The following is a 25,645-nucleotide window of genomic DNA, read 5'->3' as shown; positions in this document are numbered from 1 at the left end:
TCAGTGCATCTCTCGGGCCGTTCGGCGTACACTTCAAAGCCGCCATGAAGCATCCCTTTCCCTCCTCTACAGCACAAAAACCAACATGGCCGTCTATAATAGCCTGTTTTTGCAATCAGAATGTACCTAAGATGCCATATAAACTTGTACTGTGTCAACAATAGCATAGCTCTTGTTATTGGAAATGCAATAACCATCTTATAGGCTGCTTTCAATTCAGATATTTTTGCTTATTTTGTGGACCCTTTGCAGTTTCATTTGAAAACATTGAAACGCTCCAAGGACTCGAGTGATAGTGCGTCAGTGTAAACTGCATTTTCTGATTCAGCATTATTTCAGTTACAAAGATGGTACTGGAAATCCCCCACAAGCAATTCTCAATTCTCGTCTTCTGTGTTAGTGTAAACAGTCTTCAGATACTGCTTGTTGCATCCATATCAGTGTGCTTTCAGGAGGCTACACGCAGTATTCAGGTGTGTTATGCAAATGTGTGAACCTGGATTAGACCAATGGGGGAGTTGGGGTCGTGTAATCCTCTCTCCTGTACACTTCATTATCATATTTACACCAAAGCAGGAGAGGCCTTGTCCTGTGTAATAATCCCTCTGACTCAACCCGTCCCTGGGAGAGACAGGGAGGTGTTCTCTTAGCATCTCTTTTACACTGTGTTCTCCCGTGAATGTGCTGACTCTGTCAGAACGCCTCGCAGCTAAAAGAAAAGTCAATTAACCCGTGTGCGTCTCTTCTCGGGTGCAGTGTGTTTATGAGTTTGTGTTCAGTTTGTGTTTGTATTGGAGTTGATGTGCAGTTGACGTGAGTGTGTCTGAGTGACAGAAAGAGTGGCGCTAATCCCGTTGCCTTAACTTGTCACCAGCTTGCACAGACGAGGCACACACCAACGTTGAACACACAGTGGCAAACACACAAAGCCACTCAGAAACAGGCCTGTCCCGTCTTAGGCAGGATAATTAATCATTAAAATGTATTTCTTCAGAGTGCGTTTGTTTTATGAGCTTCCGCATCACACTGAGTCCTGCTGCTGGTGTCCTTTGCTTTCACTGTCACATTCTGGCGGCAGAACACAACTTCTCTATGGGTTTGGACTATTAGATGGTCCTCAGTCTCAGCGTGGCGCCTCTATGGCTTAACTGTGACAATATGGAGAGGGAGAGGAGGAGAAAGAGAGTGGGTAATTGAGACAGACAGAGCTAGAGAGAGAGAGAGAGAGAGAGAGAGAGAGGGAGGGAGAAATTAAGAGAGCGAGAGAGAGAAAGACTACAGTATGTGCCACCAGAGGTAATTAGCAGAGCAGCTGTTTGAGGGGGGGGGGGGGGGGGGTAGCTATAGCCGTGACACTGCAGGAAGGAGCTGGGGGAATAATTAGCCAGTAACACCCGTCAAGCTTTCACAAAGCAAGGATGTGTTATTCTACTTCTTCTCTCCACTGAGGAATGCCAGACTTCCACACACAGTCCAAACACTACGAATTTGATGGAGTAGACAGTCACATGGTGACGCAAAGTGTGTGTCCATGCATGTGTAGTACGACCATACGGTTTAGCGGCCATGTTTAAAGCATGTTAACATGGTAACAATCTAATATGTACGACAGGTTTGGGCGAGTCTGCTAGCCTGTGTGTGTGCATGTTACGTGACAATCCCCCGTGACGTATTTCATTAAGAAGACAGTTCTATATTTCTTATTTCTACGTGTGGCAAAGTGTGTTTGGATTCGGACAGATTTGTGCCATGTTGTTATTCCAAAAGGAAAACAAAGCCACTCTTATTTTGTAGTGATCACGTCATCTCTCGCCTCACTTGACTAAGAGGAGAAATTTAGATTGAAGTTCATATCTAAGGAGAGACAATTAAGAAGTGTTCCACGATGGAGCTGCTGTCTTGGGACACTTGTGAACAGACAAATGTGAACTTTGACATCACCATCTAACAAAATCTGTCAGATCCACTGCACGCCATTTAAACTTTGAAGCACATTTTCATCTTTGATTTTTGGTTGCTCCACAATAGCTTCCTTTACTTTTGTTATGCTGATAAGATGACGACTGTTGAACCAGAAGTAGCTCCTGTTTCACTAACACATCTTTTACCATTCTGACCATTGTAATCACTGTATATCACACTGTGCATTTCACTATGATCCACCTCAGTGGTTTCCCCCAAAGCATGTCTTGAACTGCTGGTTGGGAACCACTGGTCTACCCAACAGTTCAAAATAGTAAATGTGGAACAAAACTCGAGGCACAGTATTGTTTAATAGTTACAATGCGAATAAGAGATGAATGGAAGTAACCTGCATTTTCAAAATATTCTTTGTATGTGTGTGTGTGTTGGCATGCATGCGTGCGAGTGTGTGTACACCACTTTTGTCAATACCTTTTTCACTGTATTTAATCAAACCTTCTGAGAGGAAAACATTTTCCTTTTCTCTTGATCCTTTAATCAACAGACTCCAGCCTAACCAAGCTACACAGTAACATGCACTACAACCAAGCGACGTGACTCTTGCCAATGACATTTTGTTCTGCCTTTGTGAACGAATAGATTGAAAACAGCAGGAGGGTCTATAATTTACTCGGCTTTGTTTCACTGAAAATAGTTTATAAGAAAAAAAAAATAATGTTTTTGCTTTGCAGCTTTAAATTGTGATTTTTTTTTTTTATCGGACCAGAAATGCAAACTGAACAAAAACTGATGACGTCAACATAATAGCTGTAGCTGTGACTCTTTATCAGATATTTACAGTTTAGATAGTAACGATTTGAGCGCTTTTTCAGAAATATTTCAAAACCATTTTCTAGTTATATTTCTGTCAGTGATGAAAATATTTTATCTTTATATTGACTCAATATAAATGTTTTAAAGTTATAATATAGAGTTTTGTATCAGCTGCTTCTGTCATTGTCACCAGACGCACCACCATTGTCCAGTATTGCCCAGTGACAAACTGAGCTGCTACCGCATTAGACCTATAGTCTCCTCCATCTATGAACCTAAATTGAATTTAAACATGTATACTGTGACATTTTTACTGTGTGATAACAGTCTGTATTATGGTTCTCCGTGTGCAGCTGGATTGATGTTCCTCTGCAGTCACTCTGCAGTGCAAGGAGTCATCCATGAAGACCTAACCGTACAGCAGCAAATAAAGTTCCAGATGCCATTGTCATCTGTCTCCATATATCCACTACTGTAGCAGTAACCTAGTTATGGCACACCTTACCACAGCTATGTCATATCCCCAGAGTCACATTGTCTGGCTCAGAGACACTCACTGTCCTTTTCTCCCCACTGTAATGTGATGAAAATGTTGCATAAACGCAGACTAAAATATACCTTCACATCCTGAAATAAGCAACATTTAAAAAAAATATTATATAGTTCTAGATTTTCTTTAAAATAAAACAAAGATTTGGGGTAATCATTTGTGGGTTTTAAGGTAGATATAATGACTTTCAGTAGTCTGCAGAAATAAATCTGCAAAATGTGCATGAGGAAGAATAAAAAAAAAAAAAAAATGGAGAGAAAACACGGAATAAGAAACAGTGCAGTAACTCATCATGCCATGTTTTTTTATGAGTTGCAGTATAATCTAGAAAAAATCTAAATTGGTATTTTGAGGGTGGTTGACTTGCCTGTAAACTATATTAGCCCTGTTCATTTAATGGTGTCCCAGTGGAGGAGGACTGCAGTGAACCTGCGACACCAATCACACAACCTTGTCAGGCAGTGGCAGGGTTATTAAGAGCATGTGTCAGGCAGTTTAGAAAAACTTTGACTGACCTGATTGCGGATGCTTTCTAACTGCACTTTTCTAACTCCTTTTCATCATGAACCCCACAGATTATGTTTGTGTGACGACACCAAAGTGCATTTGCAGTTTTTCTGCAAAGCACATAGCCATTGTAAAAACTTGGACAGACCCCAGCTAAGACTCCTACGTCTCATTTCCCCATCTGTATTGTGGATAAATAGCTCTCCATTGCTGCATCTTCTGTGGTCATGAATAGACTCCATGGTGTGTGGACTCTGCAAGAAGCCCTGTCAAGTTTGTATCCAATGTGAGTCCCATTTTACTGTGCTGAAGCGTTTCGCAGCTGCCCTCCACCTCGCACCCTACAGTGGAGTGTGTGTGTGTGTGTGTGTGTGTGTGTGTGTGTGTGTGTGTGTGTGTGTGTGTGTGTGTGTGTGTGTGTGTGTGTGTGTGTGTGTGTGTGTGTGTATTACCATGCCCTAAGCACTCTCTACCTAGAGATTACCCTTCATTTTGCAGGGAGCCACTAGAGCTGCTGACACAGCTACTTCCTACAGAGAAACTTTGCATATGTATTGATTCTGTGGTGTGTGTGTGTGTGTGTGTGTGTGTCCACCTCTCTTATCCCCCCCCCCCATAATACAAGGTAAGCTACCTACTGCTGTAGTTCAGTTTCCCTTTGATACTTTCACACCTCTTCATTTCATTCGTTATCCTCCATGTTCACAGGAGAGATTTGTATTTACTTTGCCTTCTGTCACGTAGCTTTGGGCCCATTAAGGTTGTTCCTTAAAGTCCTTCAAAGCTGCAGTGCCTCATCTTTCTGTGTAAGACATTTGACAAATGTTTGTGTGTGTGTGTGTGTGTGTGTGTGTGTGTGTGTGTGTGTGTGTGTGTGTGTGTGTGTGTGTGTGTGTGTGTGTGTGTGTGTGTGTGTGTGTGTGTGTGTGTGTGTGGATGGCTGTGTTTGGATGACGCTAAGGGACCAGTTTTGCTCCCAGCACTCCTGAGACAGCAGTCAGATGGGTCATGAATATACAGCAGCATCTGTGTGAGGTTCACACACATACCATATGCGCTGTCCTAGCAACCGGAAGGGCGTCGGCTTTTTACCCCCCCTGACAATGCTGACACCTCCCAGTGGGAGCCGACTGCGTTATGGCAACTGGGACATTTGGATTTGCATATTCATGAATACTAATGAATGTGCAGGAATGGAAATTGAATGTGGAAACTTTTTTTATTCTCAGGCCATATGGTGGACAGTGCTCAGGGAGTTACTAAAGTTCACTTTGAATTTGTTTATGCATGTTGTTGATAGCAAGGATGAAGGGACGGCTGAGTAGGAGGCTGTTTCTTTTTCTGCTGAGTGTTTGAGTCAGCTTATAGTTGACAACAGAAGCTGAGGGAGTCTGATTGTTGGGTCACTCCACACAATTTTTCTTCTTTCTTCTTGTTGTTGCTATCATTAATTGTGGAAGCAAAAAGTTGTATAATGTCTGGAATATTTCTTGGTGTCCTTCAAAGCCAGGACTGAGTTACTCAATTGAGTATAAGGGGCAAGATACTTTATTTTAGCATTGTTTTCATGGCTGATTGTGCTGATAATCTCAATTTGGTCTTTCTGTTGTTTTTGAAAAGCACAGCACCTCATGCAGCTGTAGAATTGAGAAATTAGCCTGCAGTATGAGTCACACTAAGTTTATGCTGATGATCTTTGGTATGTTTCAGCCTCAGAAAAACAGTGAGAATGTCCATAAGAAGGAAGCTTTTCAGATCAGGTATGAGATAATCTGTCGACACAGCCCCTTACCACTCTCACCCCCAAGACTCCACTGCTGAACGGACAACTCGTCCACAAAACTGCAACCCCGGACAACTTGTACATGTGCGCAAAGAAGACAATTCTTACCGAGAAACAAATCCATATGACACTATACTAAATATATATGGACATATACTAGATATATGAAAAATATATCAAATATCAATTGGAAATTCTATGTAAAGGTACATTGTACAGGATTTATTTTCTCTAAAAATTTCTAAAATCTCATCCGTGGGCGAGTGTCCTCTGAGGGTTGTGTCTCTGGACGAGTTGTCCAGGGTTGCAGTTTTGGGGACGAGTTGTCGGTGGACGAGTTGTCCTACAATCGACTCCACCCTGCCAATTACTAAACAGAGGTTGACTAGGAAAACACAGGACCCATTGACCCTCTATCCAAATGGTTCTTTTGTTGCCACAATAAAGATTTAAATGACCGTCTGCACTCGCTCTTTGCTCTCTCCTCTGTGTTGCATCTTTAGTGAGGAATTGAATCGCATAACTGTAGAAGTAGAGTTCTGGAGCTTAGAGCGGCTCGTCTGCTCCCTGCTGTGTCAAGCAGCTCTCGTGGTTCAACCCGTTTCCGATCACTTGATTTTTGAAGTGGTCACAAAAGAATCCTGTTGGCATCACAGTCCGTCAGTAAAAACTTGGATTTTCCCATGTGCAAATGAAAGAAGACGTTACCAAAGGAGACAAACTCCACCAATACATAGGTAGATCACAGAGGTCCTGGCCCTGTGCCTTTATTTGCCTCATGTTTAGTGGGTGGCCTCAGTCTTATTTCGTTTGTGAAGATCACAGCGTCATTGTTCCCTGAACGACGTCCAGAGGGTAAGTCCTCCCTCCAGATGTTATGTTATCTAGTGTGTACAGCTGCTGAAAAGGGGCAGAGCTATCACACAGCCCTGCCTATACTCAGTACATGGGGAGAGTTTGAGAAGATGCCAATGCACCTTACTGCAGCCTGATTCCAGAGTACAGAGACAGGATGAGATGCACAATCTGTTTACTGATTAATTGGTTCAATATAAGAAACCATTGTTACAGTTCTCTCTTTTCCATTCTCAGTCTGTGGCCATTTAAATTTGTTTTCCTTTTTGTGATCAACATCAACATCACCGTCACCAGACTTTTCTTGTATCAGTTCTTTTTACCTTTGTTCCCTCCAGCATTTACGCGTAGTGGGGTCACCACCCAATTTGACAAGCTCGCCAGTGGCCCGGGGGCTGACTCCACCTTTTAAGAACACCGTTTATTTCAGATCACACGCCGAATGATTGCAAAATGTTGTCACCGCCACTAAAATTATAATTGCCATATTTCCACACCGTACAGAGCAGATGAAAGCACTCTAGTAAGCTTTCATTCCCTCAGTGCTTAACACTGACGCACGCACGCACGCACGCACGCACGCACACACACACACACACACACAGAGTGAAGTAAAAGAAGAGAGAGGATTCCCTTGAGATTGTTGCTCCTCAAACAGGAGACATTTACAAGTGTTCCATCTCATCATGCCCCCCTCTCTCTCCTCTCTGCCGGCTCTGCACCATCACAGAGGGAGGAATACAGGTTAAGTTGTGTGAAATCACCGTGACAGTACATGCAAATTCACCACGGCCCACCCACAATGGAACCTGTCAGTCTGACAGACTCTCTTTCCGTCTGTATGGGCTTGCCTATGCATCTAATGAAAATTATCCTTTTCTTTCTCTGTGCCATCGGGATACTAAGGTAGTTCTGCTCGAGGCTGTTGGGCCCTATTCTATATCTCATCTAGCCAATCGCAGTCCCTGGGCGTTTTTGCTTGTTCATTTTGTTAGTGGTGCTCCTGCATCTGTATGTATGAGTTCTAATTTGCATGTTTATGCAAACTCTCCTCTCTGAACAAAAGCATACACATCCCAAAAAGCAGTTCATCCCACACAAACAAAACATACTGTATGCTTCCTATTCTTGGCTGTTTGTGTATGTTCGTATGCGCAGATATACTTGAATCTTTCCTGTGAGGAATCCTTGATTTCTGACAGGAAGTTGAAATCCAACTTCCTATTCTGTATGTTCCTGCTGACACTCCACTTAGCATTGTGGAATAACCAGATATATTGATAGACTAAGAAAAGGCTTTCTCTGGCCCATCATTCTATAAAAACACTCTTCTCCTTGTGTTTCTTCAGATCTTCTATTTATTGACTTATCTCCTCATATTAGAGATTTGTGCATTTGTGTCGCATGTTCCCTTATGTATGGGATTATTACGATTCTGCCAGGGGTTGGTGAGTTGGTTTGTTCCACATTGAAATAATGTCCATTGCAGTCACTTACGAATGGAAGTAAGTTGGACAGAGGAGACCTGTGAAGGATGGGTGTTACAGAACAGAGCTTCCAGGATTAATGCTCAATCCCCATAGACGAGGAGCCAAAGATAGAGTGGCAGAAGTTTGGACTGAAGCTAAGTGTGATATTACACCTATTATCACACAGTGCCCCACATCGCAGTTGAAATCACAGTTTGTCTTGTGCACATGGGGACACACGGCTTATACACTATATGTAACCTGTCTCACATGAGACACAGAAATGTGCAAAAGCTTAAACACGTTTATTTGAAGAATACTTATTATTTGTTTTTGGAAATTCTGTTGAAAATCAGATGGGGTTTCTTTAATTTCTATTTTTATATTGCGTCTTACTGTTTGTTCGTTGAAGTCAAGGTCTTACACTCTTTCTCGCTCTGTTTTGGCTTCTGTAATCTGGGAAGAACTGAGCCCCTTGCCTCTTTTATTTGCCTGTTTGGGATCTGTTGTCACAAGCCCAATTTGCATGCTGATATCAGCTCATTATGATCTTTAACTGAGTTGATGAATGTAGATTATGCATCTTGGTTTGTTGTTTGTTTCCGCAGTGAGTGCACATGTACATAGACTTGCATATGGGCACACGCGTGCATAAAAAAACACACTCACTGGGACTTTAAATGAATATGTATGTCCTGCAGAGGGACAGAGAAGAAAGATTTATAATAGTGTTCTTGTATGCACCATTTCACTGTGTCTTCCAGGCAAAGCATTAAGAAGTAGCACAGAGAAGTATGGGGAAAAAGGATTGCTGACAAAAGGTGCAGGGGGTCAGTTATTCTCTGTGGCATTGCTCTCCATGTATTGTGTATTTCTTTCATCCTCACCTACTCCCAGTGGGACGTGCTACTTTCTTCTCCTTCTGTTTCTTGCCTCTCATGTATCTCAGCAGGCATAGTAAGCTAATGTGATGAAACCAAATGGAGGCGAGTGATGGCAACAGAGAGAAAGATGTCAAGATTTCCATAAGCCAATGACCGTAAAAAAGGGAAAGATGAATGCTGCACACCCCTACCAAAGAACCTGATATGTTAATAATTCCTTTTAGTGGTTCTTAGTAATTACAGTAGAAGCCTATTTCTACTTTCAGCCTCTCTACCTCTCAGTCTGTTCTCCTATCATTTGATCACCCTGTAAAGGAAGTGATAAAACGACGAGCCAGTTTGAGGGGATTGAGCAAGGCAGACAGAGCAAGGCACGTCTGGATTTAGATGGTGCTTATTGGCTGCTGTGCTCTGTTACCAAGCAACAAGCGGAAAAGTCCTGAGTCACTGGGTTTCTGCGGTGAAAGCAGCTGACCCCACCAATGTCGGAGTCAAAGGTCAACTCAGGCCTCCCTCCAAGAAAATATTGACTCACAACAAATGAAACAACTGGTGTTTGATGCCGACAGCCTTCCCTGATTTTCAAGGATTGGAAGAAAGTGTGTGCACCAACATGTGTTTCTGTGTGTGTTTGGACACCCTTGAGCAAGAACTGTGTGTTGTTCATGTATGTCTTTGGTGGCTATTTTCTTATTGTGTATGGATGCAAAACGTGCATGTTCATGTTGGTGTGTGCGTGTGGTAGCTGAAGTGACCGAGTTAACCCCCAAAACATGTGAATCTGAATTATTCATAGTGTGAAAGCCCATGAGACTTTCTAGTCTCAGTGTTACAAATGACTACCTTCCTCTCCCTATATAGCGACACAGACGTAGCATATCAGTATCTGGATGGTGGTACATATTCCATGTTTATTTCACATGTGTATAAACTTCCCAAATGCCTCAAAAAAAGTAACCTGCAGGTTTGTCAAAAAATGCATTCACACTGGTTACCAATGATAATTAGTACATACCCAAAGAGACCACAGTTTGTTCAACGTTGAGGTTGACGAGTCGCTTTCAGGGTCGTTACACTTGTTTATATCGAGACAAAGTCAGTGAATGACAACATGACAACGTCACAACCTCATGAAATTTCATGAAAATAAATCTACTCTGCTGTAGTTAAGCTATTTTCTCTCTGGATTACTGGATCAATTCTTCGTACAGCTTGATGAAGACATTTGTGGGAGGTTTGCAGTATAATATTACACTTCCAATCAATGTTACAGTTGCATCTCATTTGTTTGTACTGAAGTCAAAAGAAAAAGGTTAAAATACAGACCATACATGCTTGCAAATACACATGTATGTACATTCCAATATCTGAATAGCATCTCATCGTCACAACAGTATTGGTGAATGTAAATTTGCTGTCAGTGTGTGTATGTATGCATTTTACTGGGATTCAAGGATGGATGGATGGATGGAGGAAAACAAAAGAAGTCTTTTGAGTTTTCAATGAGTCATCTCTACAAACATTCTGGTGGGTAAAAAATGGTCCATAGTTTGACTTGCTAATGGAAGAGTAAGTTATTTACACAATTATTTATTGTGTTGATCAGCATCCAGGAATTCACATAATACATTTTTCAAACTTGTTTCATCTTAAATTTACATGTTAAAAAAAAAAAAAAAAAAAAAGAGCCGTCAGTGTTGCCTAAAATGAGGCTTGAAACACACATTTGCCGGTCCTTTGGTCTTAGCTATTAATCAGCAAAAAAGCAGACAGACGGTGGGCGTGCAGTGACTCAGCTCCTTCCTCATTGTGTCTCACTGTGAGCTTGTGTGGGTTGGCCAGCAGCTCCCTGCGGCCCCAAACATTGATGGGGAAGCCTTTGGTGAGTGTTGATGAGTCACAGAATGGATTCCAGTCATGAATCTACCAGACACTCTCTCTCTCTCTCTCTCTCTCTCTCTCTCTCTCTCTCTCTCTCTCTCTCTCTCTCTCTCTCTCTCTCTCAGTTGACTGGCAGGTGCTCCCTGTGCATCTGCGTCGTTCTCTCTGTGTACCATGTTAAATCTGCAGAACGCTCATTTATGGGGCCCTGGGGGCTGATTTAATGCTTGAATGAAGTGTTCACTAATAGCGTCGCATGTGCCTGCAGATGCCCTGACATGCATGCGCTCACAACAGAGCACAGGCCACATGCATATACTGTAAATACTTCAACCAGGTGTGCCCACGCCTTTACCTATTGTCAAGCAGTTGATGTGATGCTTGAGGGAGGAAGACGGCTGAAACAGTGGATCAGATAAAGAATGGAGGAAAAGCAGCCAAAGGAGAAACAGAGAAATATGTAAATGTTATTTACTGTCTCTCTCTGGATAGCTGTCATTTCCTTGCTCCAACTGGCATGTGTCTTGTTCAACCTGTTCCAATATGCTAAGGTGTTTATGTTTATGTGGAAAAGGGACGACTGGGTCAAACACTTCTCATTTGTTTACATGTCCGTTGCCTCTAATCATCATGTCACAAGTGAGATGTTGATTGTAGAGGAAAAGAGACATACTGTTACAGACAAAGCTCTCTTTCTCACAGTCTTCTGAACTTTGTTGAAAAATTGTTGGACTTCCTCAATTTGAGTTTTTGTCCTTCCTGTCACAAAATGTTTTCTATTAGGATCGAGGCAGCCATTTAAATAAATGACAACAGTATCATTACTCAGGGCTGTAGTTTAGTTTGTTAAATCATTAATCTCAATGATATTGTATCAGTCCGGTATCACACAAGGCAGGAATTACCTAGGGTCAAAATGCAGTATTTATTTGGGGTGGTGTGTATGTCTCAGGTGTGATTATGGCTGCTCTGTCACACGTGTATGTTTCATAAGTCTCCTGTGTGTAAATGAAAAAGGTTAATGTGCAAAGTGGGTACGGTCGAGATTAATGTGACCGAGTAGGGATTTTCATCTCATAAACAACAGCTTGTAATCAAATCCACATTGAGGCTCCACGCTCTGATTGAGCTGCATTGATGTGTTTCGATGCACATTTGCAAATTTAAGCATGTGCCAGCTATTGTTCATTCAAAAAAATGTATGTTTTTTGCGTCGTGGGCTCAAGATTCTGAAATAAGAGCTGGTTCGTACGTAACGGTCAATCTCAGTTTCTCTGCACTCGCGTGCGTGCGAGCGTGCATGAGTGCGAGCGTGCATGAGTGCGAGCGTGCGTGTGATCGTGCATGAGTGCATACGCACTGAATTAATGGACATGACTTTTGTAGTTTGGACAAGAATGTCAGTCTTGTAATCCAATCATGGGGCTGGTAAATCAAATTATAGAGAGCAGCTAAAGGATGGGTGTGTCTATACAGTGTCAGAGAGAGAGAGAGAGAGAGAGAGAGAGAGAGAGAGAGAGAGAGAGAGAGAGAGAGAGAGAGAGAGAGAAATGGAATTAAGGTCTTTGCCTAGAAACAAGGTTACTTAAAATTGTTGAGCAACCTTCCAAAGGAAAATACACTTAAACTGAAAGCTTAGGAAAGGGAAAGACAACTGTGACAGTATAAAAAAGATAACTGGATAGTGCAGTTATCCAAACAGTAATTCGGATTAGTGTGTCAGAAGCTTTAAGTAAATAGTAGGGTTGTTTTGGGTTTGTTTGCCTATTAATTACATGGTGGAGGCCTATCAGTGTTATCAGTATTAATACAGGCCAGACAACTAAATTATTTTGTTAAAAATATAACAACATTGATCAGTAATCATCTGCTCTCATGTTTTGCTTTCTTCTTAAACCCTTCTCTGTTTCTTCATAGTGATGTGTTATTTTGTGGGCTTGTTTGGGACAATCTTATGGCCTCTCCCAGTGCGGCACTATAAAAATGACAGTGGACAAAATGTGTGTCTCTCCAGAAGAATGGGATGGAGAATGAGTGTAGGAGAGAGAGGTAGAGACAGAGTGCATGCTTGAGTTAAATTGGAAAGGCAATCGTTTTGGTATGATGCCAACTCAACTCGCACGTAAAAACTGTTGAGCTAAGACTTCGGAGAGAGAGTGGAAAAGAACGAGGCGATGGGAGACAAAAAAAAAGAGTAGGGGAAGCAGAACGGAGTGCGAAAACGTAGTGTTCAGAAATAAACTGTATGTGGCACTTGAACGTTATCATATGAATGCAGTTTTTAATGTTTTCCTTCAGGTTTCTCTTTCATACATATTTCCCTCACCTTTATTTCCAAGAAATAGGTGCAGATGCAGGAAATGACACTGAAACTCCATGTGGGGCTTTGGAAAACACGCTCTGCTTGTGCTCAGTCAAAGTAAAAAGTTACCTTGTCAAAAAGTTCTGATCTGAAAAGCCCCTGAGTACAATTAGCTATCTCTGTGTGGCTGCTAAAAGGGTTTTAAAAGACGTGGGTTTCTCTTTGAATAAGGTTAGCTGCCGTAATGCCGCTGAATGAGGTTACCGCTGCCCTTGTATATATAAATGGGGTTAGCAATTGCAGCTTGTGCTTTGTTAATCATGACGTTTGTTCTCTGCTGAATGCTAACATCGATGCTAACCCAGTTTCATCAATGCTAGCGCTGTCTTTCAAATTGAATTAATTCACAGGAGGATGTCAACAATAACCCCTAGAGCGTGTATGAGAGGGAACAGCTGAATCCTGAGTGTCTTTACTTCTTTTGACTGATACAAATGGAGCCTCGCTTCGCACTGCAGACTGTGCCTTTTTAAATGTGCCTTTATAATTTTCTCCCATTTTACTGAAAATCAGATGAATATTCACTCCACAGGCTGCATAGATTTAAACTGCTTTTAATCTCTCATGCATCAGAGATAATAGTCGGGAAAAAGCAGATGTATGTACGTAAGTTAGCATGTGTATGAAGTAAAGTTAATGGTATGCATTAGCAAGAAATGTGTTTCCTTGTCACAAGAGACGGGATTGTGAAATCCAAGCCTGTTTGAAGCATCAGTGTGTGTGTGTGTGTGTGTGTGTGTGTGTGTGTGTGTGTGTGTGTGTGTGTGTGTGTGTGTGTGTGTGTGTGTGTGTGTGTGTGTGTGTTTGCGTGCGTGCCTGCGTGCATGTGTGCTCATCCTTTTGTAGTTGCGTGCACATGCCTGCCCAGATGGATTATTTCCTATGAGTAAGCGATCCGACAGCCAATTCTAATGAACCAATTATAGTAAAGTCTTTTCCTCTCCCTCTGTTTGATAGGGAGAGTCATACTGTGCATTAAGCTGCTTTACTTTATTGCATCTCATTAACTTTACCAAAACAATGTTTGAAGTCAAAATCAGCTGTTTCAAAAGAACATGGTATCGAAATGAGGCCCACACCCCAAGTTACTGAGCAAGACGCTGCTTTAAAATTAGATCGAATGTTGAAATCAGCGGAAGAAGGGATACTCCGGAAGCAGCGGTACTCTTGTTTGAACTAACTTAATGTGGTGTGTGTCAATATATTTATATTTATATTATTTTGCAGCCATGAAATTTGCTGCGCTGCGCTCTCTGTTAACTAAAAATGAAGATTGAACTCACACGTGGTTTGAATAGATAAAACTGTTCCAAGAAGTACTTTCAACAGAATAATCAGCACCATTGTAGTGAAAGCTTCTATGCATCTTCCATGCAGCAATCACCCATGTCATCATGTCTTCCAACATCCACATTTAGCCTGATTTACTAGGATCCTGCATTAAGCATGCTAAATTTCATGCTCATGCAAATAGATTGCACTTTAATGCATTTTGAAGGCATATTGCAGGATAGAATAAAAACATGAGCGACATCATACTTAAGAGTATTCAAATGAGGGTTTTGTATGCATTAGGTCTGGTTTACAGGAGTATGATCTGTTGAAAATTTCAGCTTCTATGTCCAGTTGCGTCACATGGATTGATTGCCGGGAGAGCTGAGTTCTCAGAAGCACAAACATGAGATATGATGGACTTGGACGTGCTGGTGGAGGAATGTATCAAACATTTTGTTGTGTTATAGCAAATACATTTGGCAAAAACAAGAGAAGAAAAGAAAAAAGTCATGTGAGAGATGTTCACAAAAAAGTCAAAATTTGCACCACCTTTCAAACTCTTAAAATTACAGGCAATCATAAACGAGGCAAATGTTTATAGACGTAGTAAATAACATTGCACATCGCACATTAATCAACCAGCATTAAAATCTCCCCAGCATTTTGTGTATTCTGGTAAAGGCACTAAATTGATAGTGTTCGTGTGTGTCAGCTGTACCCTTCAGTAGATCAGCTTCCAATGTCATGTTTGCGTCCATTTTTTTTACACGCAAACCATTCAGCAGCTAAACTCGCGCTGCACGGTTGAGGCATGAGCTCTACTAGACCTCTGAAGGTGTGCTGTGATATTTGTGACCAGCATGGGACACCAGGACCCTGCTGATCTGCATCAATAGAACTGCTCCTTATGTTCTTCAAGGGACTACTTTCAGTCAGAAACAGTGTTGGGCAGTGAGATTCGAGTGAGAGATATATTCCTCCAGTTGAAATCAAAGTCCCACCTTGTTAGAAACAAGTTATACATAATTCAGAGTATTTAGTTTGGGGAAAATGTAACTGAATAAAACAGCTCCCTCATCTACCATGGACCACTTTCAATAATGACCACAGCAGACTGGAAATATCTCACAGGAACTGCACTTTTGGAGGTGTTCTGACCCAGTTGTGTACCCATTACGCTTGGCCCTGAAGCAAACTTGCAGAAAACTTTTCTCTTGACCATTTTTCCATATTTCTAACACATCGACTCTGAAGAAAAAATGTCAGGAAGCACCTGACATGTTTCACCCACTAACAAGTGCCAGGATACAGAAATGACCAGTGTTATTCAATTCACCTGTCAGTAATCGTAGTCCTTCAGCTGATCAGTGTATCTCATAAAAGTGTCTAATGTGCCATCTGCTTGCATTTTTGTTTTTGTGCTCCAAAGGCCATTTTACATGACAAAATAATTTCACTTTTACTTTTGCCCCTTTGGCTTGAATTTATCCTGACTGCTCTAACAATCACAATACAGTGGCTGTCTTCTTTTTCTGTTATTCAAGTATGAGTAGTAACCTGTAGCTACATGCTGAAACAGGTACCAATATGAGTACTTATTAAATTATATTAAAGCTAATTCATACTCCATATGCAAATGATGCAGGATGACAATGCGTGGCCATGGACATCGCTCCATCTCTCTTCCTGACCTGTGGGCGACGTTGCTGACACATGATGTCATGACGTAGTACTTGCCGGGTTGTATTGGGGAATTAGTGCGAGTACAAGTATGTGTACGCCGTGCAGTATCGGACCCGATGCCTGATACTGCTATCGGTAGCGTGCATCCCTAATTATCCCTAAGTTTTTTTCTCTCCCACTTGAGCAATCATGTAGCGATAGCTTGCTGCTCTTTTTTCTTTTTTTTAAAGAAAAACACTGTGCTGACAATTAGTGAACACATTTTGCTCTGCTGTTGTCATCCTTGGTGCCCAGAGCTTTGTAAATTGGTAAATAATGTTTTGATTTGGAGCTTTTGGCATCGTGGTTGTGTTGTAGTCTGTGCAAGACTAATAGTGGCAGAAGTCAAACTTTAATTAGTGAAGGTGTTTGCCTACTGGCTTCATCTTTTCATATGGTCCTGATAATTGTTGAGTGGAAATGTTTTTGTATTTCATGCCTCAAAACAGCCTATTGGCCTGTGCTCTGTGTTGCCATAGGAACTCCAAAGGTCAATAGAAACCCTTTTGAGTGGGTATGTGAAGTCTTTGCATAGTAGACAAATTTCCCTTCCTCAACAGAGAGAAAAAAAGGGACTTTCTCTCGTGCTTCTTTCTATTTCTCTTTTCTTTTTCTCCATTTGACATCTTTTGTCTTGTGTTGCTCCCTCACTCATGAGCCCCCCTCAAACCACCCCGATTTCAAGGCACCCCCCTCCATCCTGCCCCTCACTGCTTTATAGACAGATCTCATCTCCTCACTTGCGCCACACATTGTACTTCTCGAAAGGCGCTCTCATCGACACTGACAGGGATCTAATTGCCCTTGCATCCTTATGAATAGCCATGGAGTACACTTGTTGTGTATGTGTGTGTGTGCTGTTGCGCCTCCCACCCCACCCCACCCCTTCCTTGCCTCCCAAAGCTATTACGAGAGCTGCTTCCCTGCTACATTGTGTGGTATTTTATAGTGTGTCTTTTATTGTGCACAGGCTGTGGCCAGCAGTGGCTCATCAACTTACAGGTCGATAGAGTAGTTCAGAGCAGAGGATGTCCGTCAATGATGGTAGGCAAGGAGAGGAGGGTGGGAAATAAGTGGCGAGGGGGAGACAGCGCATCCTTTCCTTTTACCGATTAATTTATGCTGGCTTTCTGTGTCCTGACATGTCCAAGGGAAAGTGCCTCATGGACACATTGAAAGACGACCGCCAATGCTTCATACAATTTTGCTGGTTCTGTTTTTTTCATTTCCTCTCAAACCACGCAAACACAAGAGGAGAAATTATTTATAAGAAAAAGCACAAACCTTCTACACACAGCACATGCACTCACACACATGGACACAAACAAACAAACAAACAAACATATGAGTCACCCTGTGTGTACACACTCCCACAAGTTTGATGAGACAGATGGCAAACGACTGGTGGATGAACCAAACTGTCCGTGTTATCTTTAGGTGTAATGGTGCGGTTAATGATTCTGCTGTGCTTGAACGCTATAGAATATTACATAAATTACAATGTATGCGTTATCAGTTAGTGTGACAGACAGAAGAATTTATCTTGGTTTGAGAAGCTGTTCATTAGCCTCCTCTCCAGAGCATCGAGTGATGTGAGAGTCTAATTCAGCCAGACAAAGCATCAAAGTTTTGCCCTGAAACTTGGTCTGTTTTTAGCCTGACCCGATTGGATTAGCTGGTTATTAAGATGCAGCGCTGAGCTTCAAGGCTACAGCATGTTTTATAACATCCAAACCTCGCAGTGGGTGGATTCAGTTACATGTCCTTGGAGAGAAAGACAGTCAGACTCAGTGTGCGTTTGTGTGCAGGTGTGTGTGTGTGTTTATGTGTGCCAGCGTGCTGTGATGTATTTAGCGGCTGTGTTTAGGAGGAAAGGACAGACAAACCTACGGATTTATTGATTTTCTCGTCCCCAAGTGACAATACCGCTGAACATCCTTACCTTGGCTGCTTTTTTTTTTGTATTTTTCAGCGTGTGTGTCTTTAAGAAAAAAAGAAAAGAAAACCTCCACGAGCGCTCTCTGGAGCTATGTTATGTTGTTTGTTGCTACCTCTGTGTAATTCCCATGAGAACACATGAGGCTGTGGGATTATCCCGGCTAGTCTCGCATCACCTGAACCAAGTCATCACTCAATCGCGCGCGCGCGCGCGCGCGCGCGCGTGTGTGTGTGTGTGTGTGTGTGTGTGTGTGTGTGTGTGTGTGTGTGTGTGTGTGTGTGTGTGTGTGTGTGTGCACACTTACGAACCAGTATGTGTGTGTAACTGCAGGGACACATATTTTATATTTGTTGTTTGAGAAGATGAAGGGATTTAGAAGATGGCAAGACAATGCCTCCATGTGCATTAATGTATGTGTCTGTATGATTTTCTCACTCGTCTCTGTTGGATTCAGGTTCTTCTCTTGCACATTTGTAAGTATTTTGTCATTTTACAAAGGGATCAGTTACAGTATGCTTTTCTCTTTATTATGTCTCATATATACCATCACATTGTCAGGTATTCAAATTAAAAGTAACTATTGAGTAGCTCAGTTAGTTTAGGTTGAAATTCCTGTCAACGAAGTAGCGGAGCTATTTTTTGTTGTTGCTGTTTTTACTCAAATGCTAAAGAATTACTAAGCAAGAGTCCAGGTCTGATGTAAATAACTCACATTCACTTGAAAGTGACTGAGTTTGAAAATTCTTGATGAATCCAGAAGTCTCGATGAAAGAATCTGTGTCAACATTATAAAGGACCAAGTTGTACTTCAAAGAGATTTTAGGTGTAGCCTGAAGATTTGAAGTCCAGTAAAGTTTAAGTCTCTTTTAAAGAATCCAGGTCTTGTTTTTAGAATGAAGATGTATTTTATAGAGTAAAGAGTCCTCTAAATGAGTCCATGTGTCAGTCATTTAAAGAATCTGGAGGCTGTGAAGAGACAGATATGTTTTGAAAAGCCTTGGCTGCATCTGAAAGAACCCAGGTGGAGTTTAGAGACTCCAAATTAAAGTTAAAGTTTATTTGAAAGATTCCAGCCCTTTAACTATGTGAACTGAACTCATAGAAAGACAGTCCAGGCATGTTCACACCGAGGCCGTCTCTTATAAAGTGTCTGGGTGTCGTTTAGATAGTCTGGATCTAGTTAAAAAAGTAGGTCTGTTATAAAAATAAAATATAGAAATGATTAAGAAAGCATTAAAAAGGTTAAGAAGAATAAATTCAGACACATCTTCTCAAGCTGATATCAACACAGATATGTTAGTAGAGACATTGTTAAGTTATAGGTTTCCGAGAAGCTATTGTGTGGTTTCAAAATCTTTAAAAACAATCTCAAATCATCCATAATAAATCAATCTTAAAAGTGTTTCTATATAATAATAGCCTCTTTTTGTACTTACTAACCCTAACCCCGTTATCCAACTCAGGCTCACATTCAGATGAACAGGTTACCAATTCCATTACAGGGTTACCACAATTAAAGCACAGAGCTGCATGATGGATTGTGGTAGAAATTCAGAAAACCTGTTAGGGCCCATTTACATCTGGAATTACATTTCATTTTAGTGGTCTAAAACTGATTTCAATCTGAAACATTAAACACATGGCGTAGGAAAACGCTGATAAACTCAACAGATTGGTTAAATACAAACCCACAAAAAGATAATATTCATCCCCTTAACTTCAAGTCTTTGATTTATACCTATATAGTAAACTGTCACAGAAATATTACCAAAATAGCTTATTCAACATTTCCCAGACTTTTCACACATTTGTCAAGTTACGATTACAGAATCTCAGATGCTGCTGAATTAATGTAACATAATCATGTCCATCGTATGTAGAGGAGGCTCCACAAATAATACACACAGTAAACTGTAAAAGTAAAATGATGCAGCACACACACTCACTCATGTTGAACTCTGCTCATTAACACTAAAATGTATTAACACTAAAACACACCTGAACTGACCTGAAAAGCACAGGTAAATGTTTAAAGGAGTGTAGACATGTACATCTCATTTCCTTCCCAAAGTTCTTCTGAGGAGGCGGGTGGAAACCCACACCGAGGAGAAACCTGACCCTCTCCCTCTTCTTACTAAACTGAAGATTCTAATCACAATAAATGTGAAATTAATACTGTGAATGTTTTAAGTGACTCATGGAATGTCGAGTATTTGCAAAAAACAAATAAAGTGCTTAGTAATATACAGTTTTTACACGAACACAATTTTGAGAGTATCACATTGACGGCCCCTGAAGTGTACTGGAAAAGCTTCCATTCCTCATCATGAACACTGGACTGTATCTTTCTTCCTGTGTCTTCCTAACCATCACACAACCATGTAAGTCCTCTAATCAAATCAATCAAATCACAGTTGTTTTGAAAATAATGTAATTCAGCTATGAATATGAAACACTCTAAAGTAACTCCTTTTGAATCCCAGTGAAGCTCTTAAGCCAACAAAGGTCACCAATTGTTGATTATCACAACACAGCCCTTAAAATGAAAACCTTGCAAACACCAGAAACGACTTCATGACATAGTTTTTCATGTAAAAAAGTTCCCATGGTGTTTGTTCAAAAACTTTTTTTTTGATTGAAGTTAAACAAACTGGTTAGCGAATCGGTGAACTCCTGAAAATCTGTGAAATTCTCCTCTTGGAAAAACATTATTCAAGAGTTCAGGAAATGTCAAGGATACCTTTCGCTTTGTCTTTAAATTTTATACTCCTGTGTGGGGAGTGTCTCTTTTTAACGTCTGCTGGACACAGCAAATCGAATTTGGGTCAGAGGGCAGGGGTCAGAGGTCAGGGCTGCGTGCACAGTCCAAGAGTAAAATTATGTGTCCCTGCACACGCGCACACACACACACACACACACACACACACACACACACACACACACACACACACACACACACACACACACACACACACACACACACACACACGCACACACGCACACAACTCAATAGCTCTCATCTAATTGCTCTGTTGAGGTCAGATTTGTGATTGTTGCACCGTGTTGAGGACTGCTTGTTGAGATGGAGAGCTGATTTGTGATCAGGCAGAGAATAGTGATTTATTGAGGTTGGTTGGAGGGGGTAAAGGTGATGTAATTGGTTGTAAGCTGGAGATTTGAGGGTGGAAGAGCAGCGAATTGTGGTCTGAACTCTGTCCCAGAGGTTCCAGGTCGTTGCTGTGCCCATCATGGGGGCCAGTATCACATACACAGTGTGTATAGTTTTGTTCAGATTACTACAAATCGGCACAAAACCATGAGTTATTGTCAAGTAAGGACACTCTAACCTTTAAGCACTGGCACTAACTATTTTTAATATGCTTGCTTACTAACGGAACTTGCAAAATAAATTAAGGGTCTTAGTTTTAGTGCCAGTACAAGTTTATGTCCAATTTGTTTCATACCGTAACGCCAAATTGAAGGGATTGAAATGGAGGACAAAGCTCGAGCCATTCGTTATAGACTTTGGATCAGTGCTTCATTATGTATCTAATTTTCCCACTATAATATTGGGGTGCATGTAATTTCCCTCCAAATAGCCAAAAAGGATATATTAGTGTTATCAGGCTTTGGACTCTGATCTGTGCTGATATATCTGAAGGTCAGACCTCATTGAGGAAATGGAAATAAAAGAGTATCATTTAATCTCAACTGTATTATAATAAAACTCGGCACAGAATGAGCAGCAGAGGTGACGTACAAGCCATTGTTTTAAAAGCCGATAGACTAACAGCATTGCAACAAGGGCCACTTTGGAGGAGGAGAACACTTCCAGAGACACATAATCAAATAGATCTGAATGGGTTGGGGACCTGAAAATGTCTTTTGTGTGTGATCATGTGTCACTGAAAGGAAACTGCAATTAGGGGTGTGTGTTCATGCTTCTTTCGATTCAATTGTGTCTTTTCCTTTCTCAATTTTTTCTAAGGCCAAAAATCATGCAAAGTGACATTGTGCCAGTGCTTAGCTGCTCCGCTGAGACGTTGATGGTCGGGCCCGTTTGAACGGCAGCGATTTCAAGTGATAATGGAAAACTTTCGTTTTGTTTTTAGTGCCCGTTTAAATGACAGTGGCACTCGTAGCCACTGAAAACGCAACTTTTTAAAAAGTTACTGCACGAGCGCACCGTAATCATGGTATATAGTTCTTCTGCTCGTGCACAATAACAACAATGGTAACCTCTAGAACAGCATGACTCCCACTTGATATTCTCCTGGGACCTGGTAGTTTTATAGTTACGCACGTGTGTGGTTTCATTACAAAAACAGCGCCAACTCGTGGCCTGGCATGCGAACTACATCATTTTCAGTGCTTAGGAACATTGCCGTGTAAATATGAAACTTTTCTAAAAAAACAAAATCGATGCTTTTTCACTTGGAATTTCGCGTAAACAAGGCCAAACTAGATGTCGATGCCAATCTTAGTGTCTTGGGTGTGTTTGTGCACTTACAAGTAGAATTATGCTGCACACTTTCAGACCTTAAACCTGATAGTGGTATCAGTAGTTCAATTTGATTTTATTTGTATAGCGCCCAATACAACACAGTCATATCAAAGTCCTTTCCCCCCCCCCAAAATTCCAACAATTAAATCTGAGCAGGCCTAAACGAAGTTGGAAAGTAAAAAATGCCTTTTAAGACGAAGGAACCTTTGCAGATCCAGACTCGGAGGTTGAAACTTCCTGCAGAACCAGGCTTAGAAATGGTGTTTGTTCCTGTTGGGGTTAGGGGATAGAAGAAGAGAAACGGATCAAACCATGGTTTGTGTAGATTCAGGCCCGGGTATTGGTACAACATGAACTCATTATATGGATTGGAAAGCTGAAGTTCGATTTGCTTGTTTGCTGAAGCTTTTTTCTTGCATTCTCCCATCAAGTCAAGTTTGTGTAGTTTCTTTCTGATTGTGTGCAATTGCGCTTTGGCACCAGGAGTTATGGGAGCAACCTGCAACATTAAAGACTGACAGACTGTCCCAACACATTTGACCCAAATGGAACAACCAATATGATGAAATAGAAAGTAACTATTCTCAAGAAAGTTGTACAACAGAATTCACATGTACTTTATTTTTTTTATTTTTTCTTATGTTTTGTGTCAAAGTTCACACGTCTACTATCACATTTGACCTTTATGCTACGATGCAGGAAGCTGTTGCCATCTGAATAAATGATGAATAAAAGTGTTTCCAGTGCCCATTCTTCATGTGTAATCTGTAACAATACAGTATATCATTCTCTTGTATCAACAGTTTTATTTGTATTTATACTCACTTTCACATTAGTGCGGGTCTGTTTTGACGGCTTCTCCTTCCCTTCCGAATATTTACTGTGCGCTTCGGATGAGCCGTGATTTCTCTCCCACACAGGCTAATAATCGTTAATGTGTTAGCTGTTTGGGTGCTGTTTCCCAAGAAAGTGCCAGACTTTCCCGAGAAAACACAGCACCGCTTCAATTTTCACCTTGTCTTTACAAATGTGTGAACAACAGCTCGAGAGAGCTTATGTGTTACAGAACGTTAAGCAACCCTTAGGGAAAGGTCTTTAAAAGAGGGCCTGTGTGACGCTAGTGCTAGAAGAAAGTGTGAGACGGAGCATCATTAAGGCAGAATATTGTTGATTCTTAAAAAATATCTATAGAAAATGTGTTGGCGCCAAAATTCTGCTCTTCCTTGCAGTATTTTACAATCTGACGGCACAGCGCAGATTAAAGTTGACAGTGATTCATGTGAATCGATAGATATGTGAAATGAATCACGGACAATAAAAAAAAAAAGGCAATTTTGTCCTAATGTGGGGTATTGGGCCTTTGTGACTGTCTCTATAAAAGGACTCAATGTTCCCCTCAGTGGTACCACTGTCCCAAAGTCTCACAGCCTCCCCTTCATACATATACATGGCTACTAAGGAGTTGCTTCATGAATACCATCAGGGCTCCTCTGTTTGATGGTATTGTCTACGGTCGTACGTGAGTGTGTTTGAGAATGTGTTCTTTTGCCACCCTCATCATAAATATTATTACTGTCTGGATGTATTCAGCTATTTTGCATGATCATCTCCACTGGCCTTGTAATGTATGCAGCGAGCCAGTGGAGCCTTTGTGTTTATCAACACTGGCAGATAAGTATTTTTTTTACCCCAATCCCCCCCGGTAGAGGTACCTAACATCTAACCAAGCTTCACTGACAATGCCCCCCCCCACACCCTTTCTCTCCTGCTCTCTCTTAACACACACACACACACACACACACACACACACACACACACACACACACACACACACACACACACACACACACACACACACACACACACACACACACACATGCACACACGTGCCCTTTGATGAAATGTCCGCTGCTGTGGAGTTTTGTAGTCGGTCTTTGTTATGGGTTGTGAGTCTGTATTAGTGGTGACTTAGTATTGTGTATCATGTTCAGGGGGAATTAGCTTTGTGTTAGACTGCAGCTTCCTGCAGCCTACTCTTTATTACATTGTGCTGTAACTCAGCTGTAGAACGAGTCCCAGACTTACTCACTCTCTCTTTATGAGCGCATGTGTGTACAATTGTGTGTGTGCGTACCTGTGGCAGCTGTCGCAAGCATGCTGTCTAATCATGTAATGTGTCACTCTTCACAGTGGAACAGATTCCATACCCTGGTTGCTGTCAGTCTAGCAGGGAGCCATTGTACCTTTCTGTTTTGTCAATCAGTGTTTAATTGCACTGCAGTGTGAGTGTGCAGGTGGTCGCAGGGGACGCTGCAATACTGCAGCCTCCACATGCATACCCATGCTCAGAGACCATTTTCAGGCTTTGAAAAGAACCAGTCGCAGAGCCCGACACCTGACACCGACTGAGCTGTGAAAGCTGTTCCAGGGCTGCAGAGCAGCAGCTAAGCTAAAGGCTAGGCTGTGGAGATATATGCTGATGGTCCATTTGGGTAACGTCATCTTGTGTGGTGTGGTGCAGAGAGTGCTGTCTCTGCATAAACACAGCTAAAACTAAACCGATGGTGGTGGATTTCAGAAGGAAGAGGTTGCCCCAGCTACCTGTTTCCATACGAGTGGCGGTACATTGAGGTGGTGCACACCTGCAAATATCTAGGGGTTATTGTGGACGATAAGCTGGACTGGTCCCCGAACACCGATGGCAGGAGCAGAGCCGTCTGCTCTTCCTGCAGTCACAGATCTTTTGATGTGTTTGTGAATATGATGACTATATTCTCCAACATGGTGGTGGCCAGGGTGGTCTTCTTTGCTGCAGTGTGCTGGGGAGGCAGCCTCACGGACAAGAACACCACGCGATTGGACAAGCAGGTTCAATGCTTTTAAGATCCGTGGTGGAGCGGAGCAATCGGAAAGTGATAATGGACAATAGCAGAACCCCTTTCCACGGCCTCCTGGAGCGACAGAAGAGCAACTGTGGTGGTTGAATTGTGTCACTGCTCAACAGAATGGAGTGATTCAGGAGATCCTTCATCCCCACCGCAATAAAACTGATCTACACTTATCTACACTATCCTCTCTGACACAACTGGATTTGTCAGGGTGGGGGCTTTTTTTAATTTGAACCTTAATTTTATTTGCAATTTTCATCTGCTATTGAAATTTCTATCTACCATTTTGC

The sequence above is a fragment of the Lipophrys pholis genome, assembly GCF_963383615.2.
Source record: "Lipophrys pholis genome assembly, chromosome: 10".
Taxonomy (NCBI): domain Eukaryota; kingdom Metazoa; phylum Chordata; class Actinopteri; order Blenniiformes; family Blenniidae; genus Lipophrys; species Lipophrys pholis.
This window is presented reverse-complemented; position numbering follows the sequence as displayed.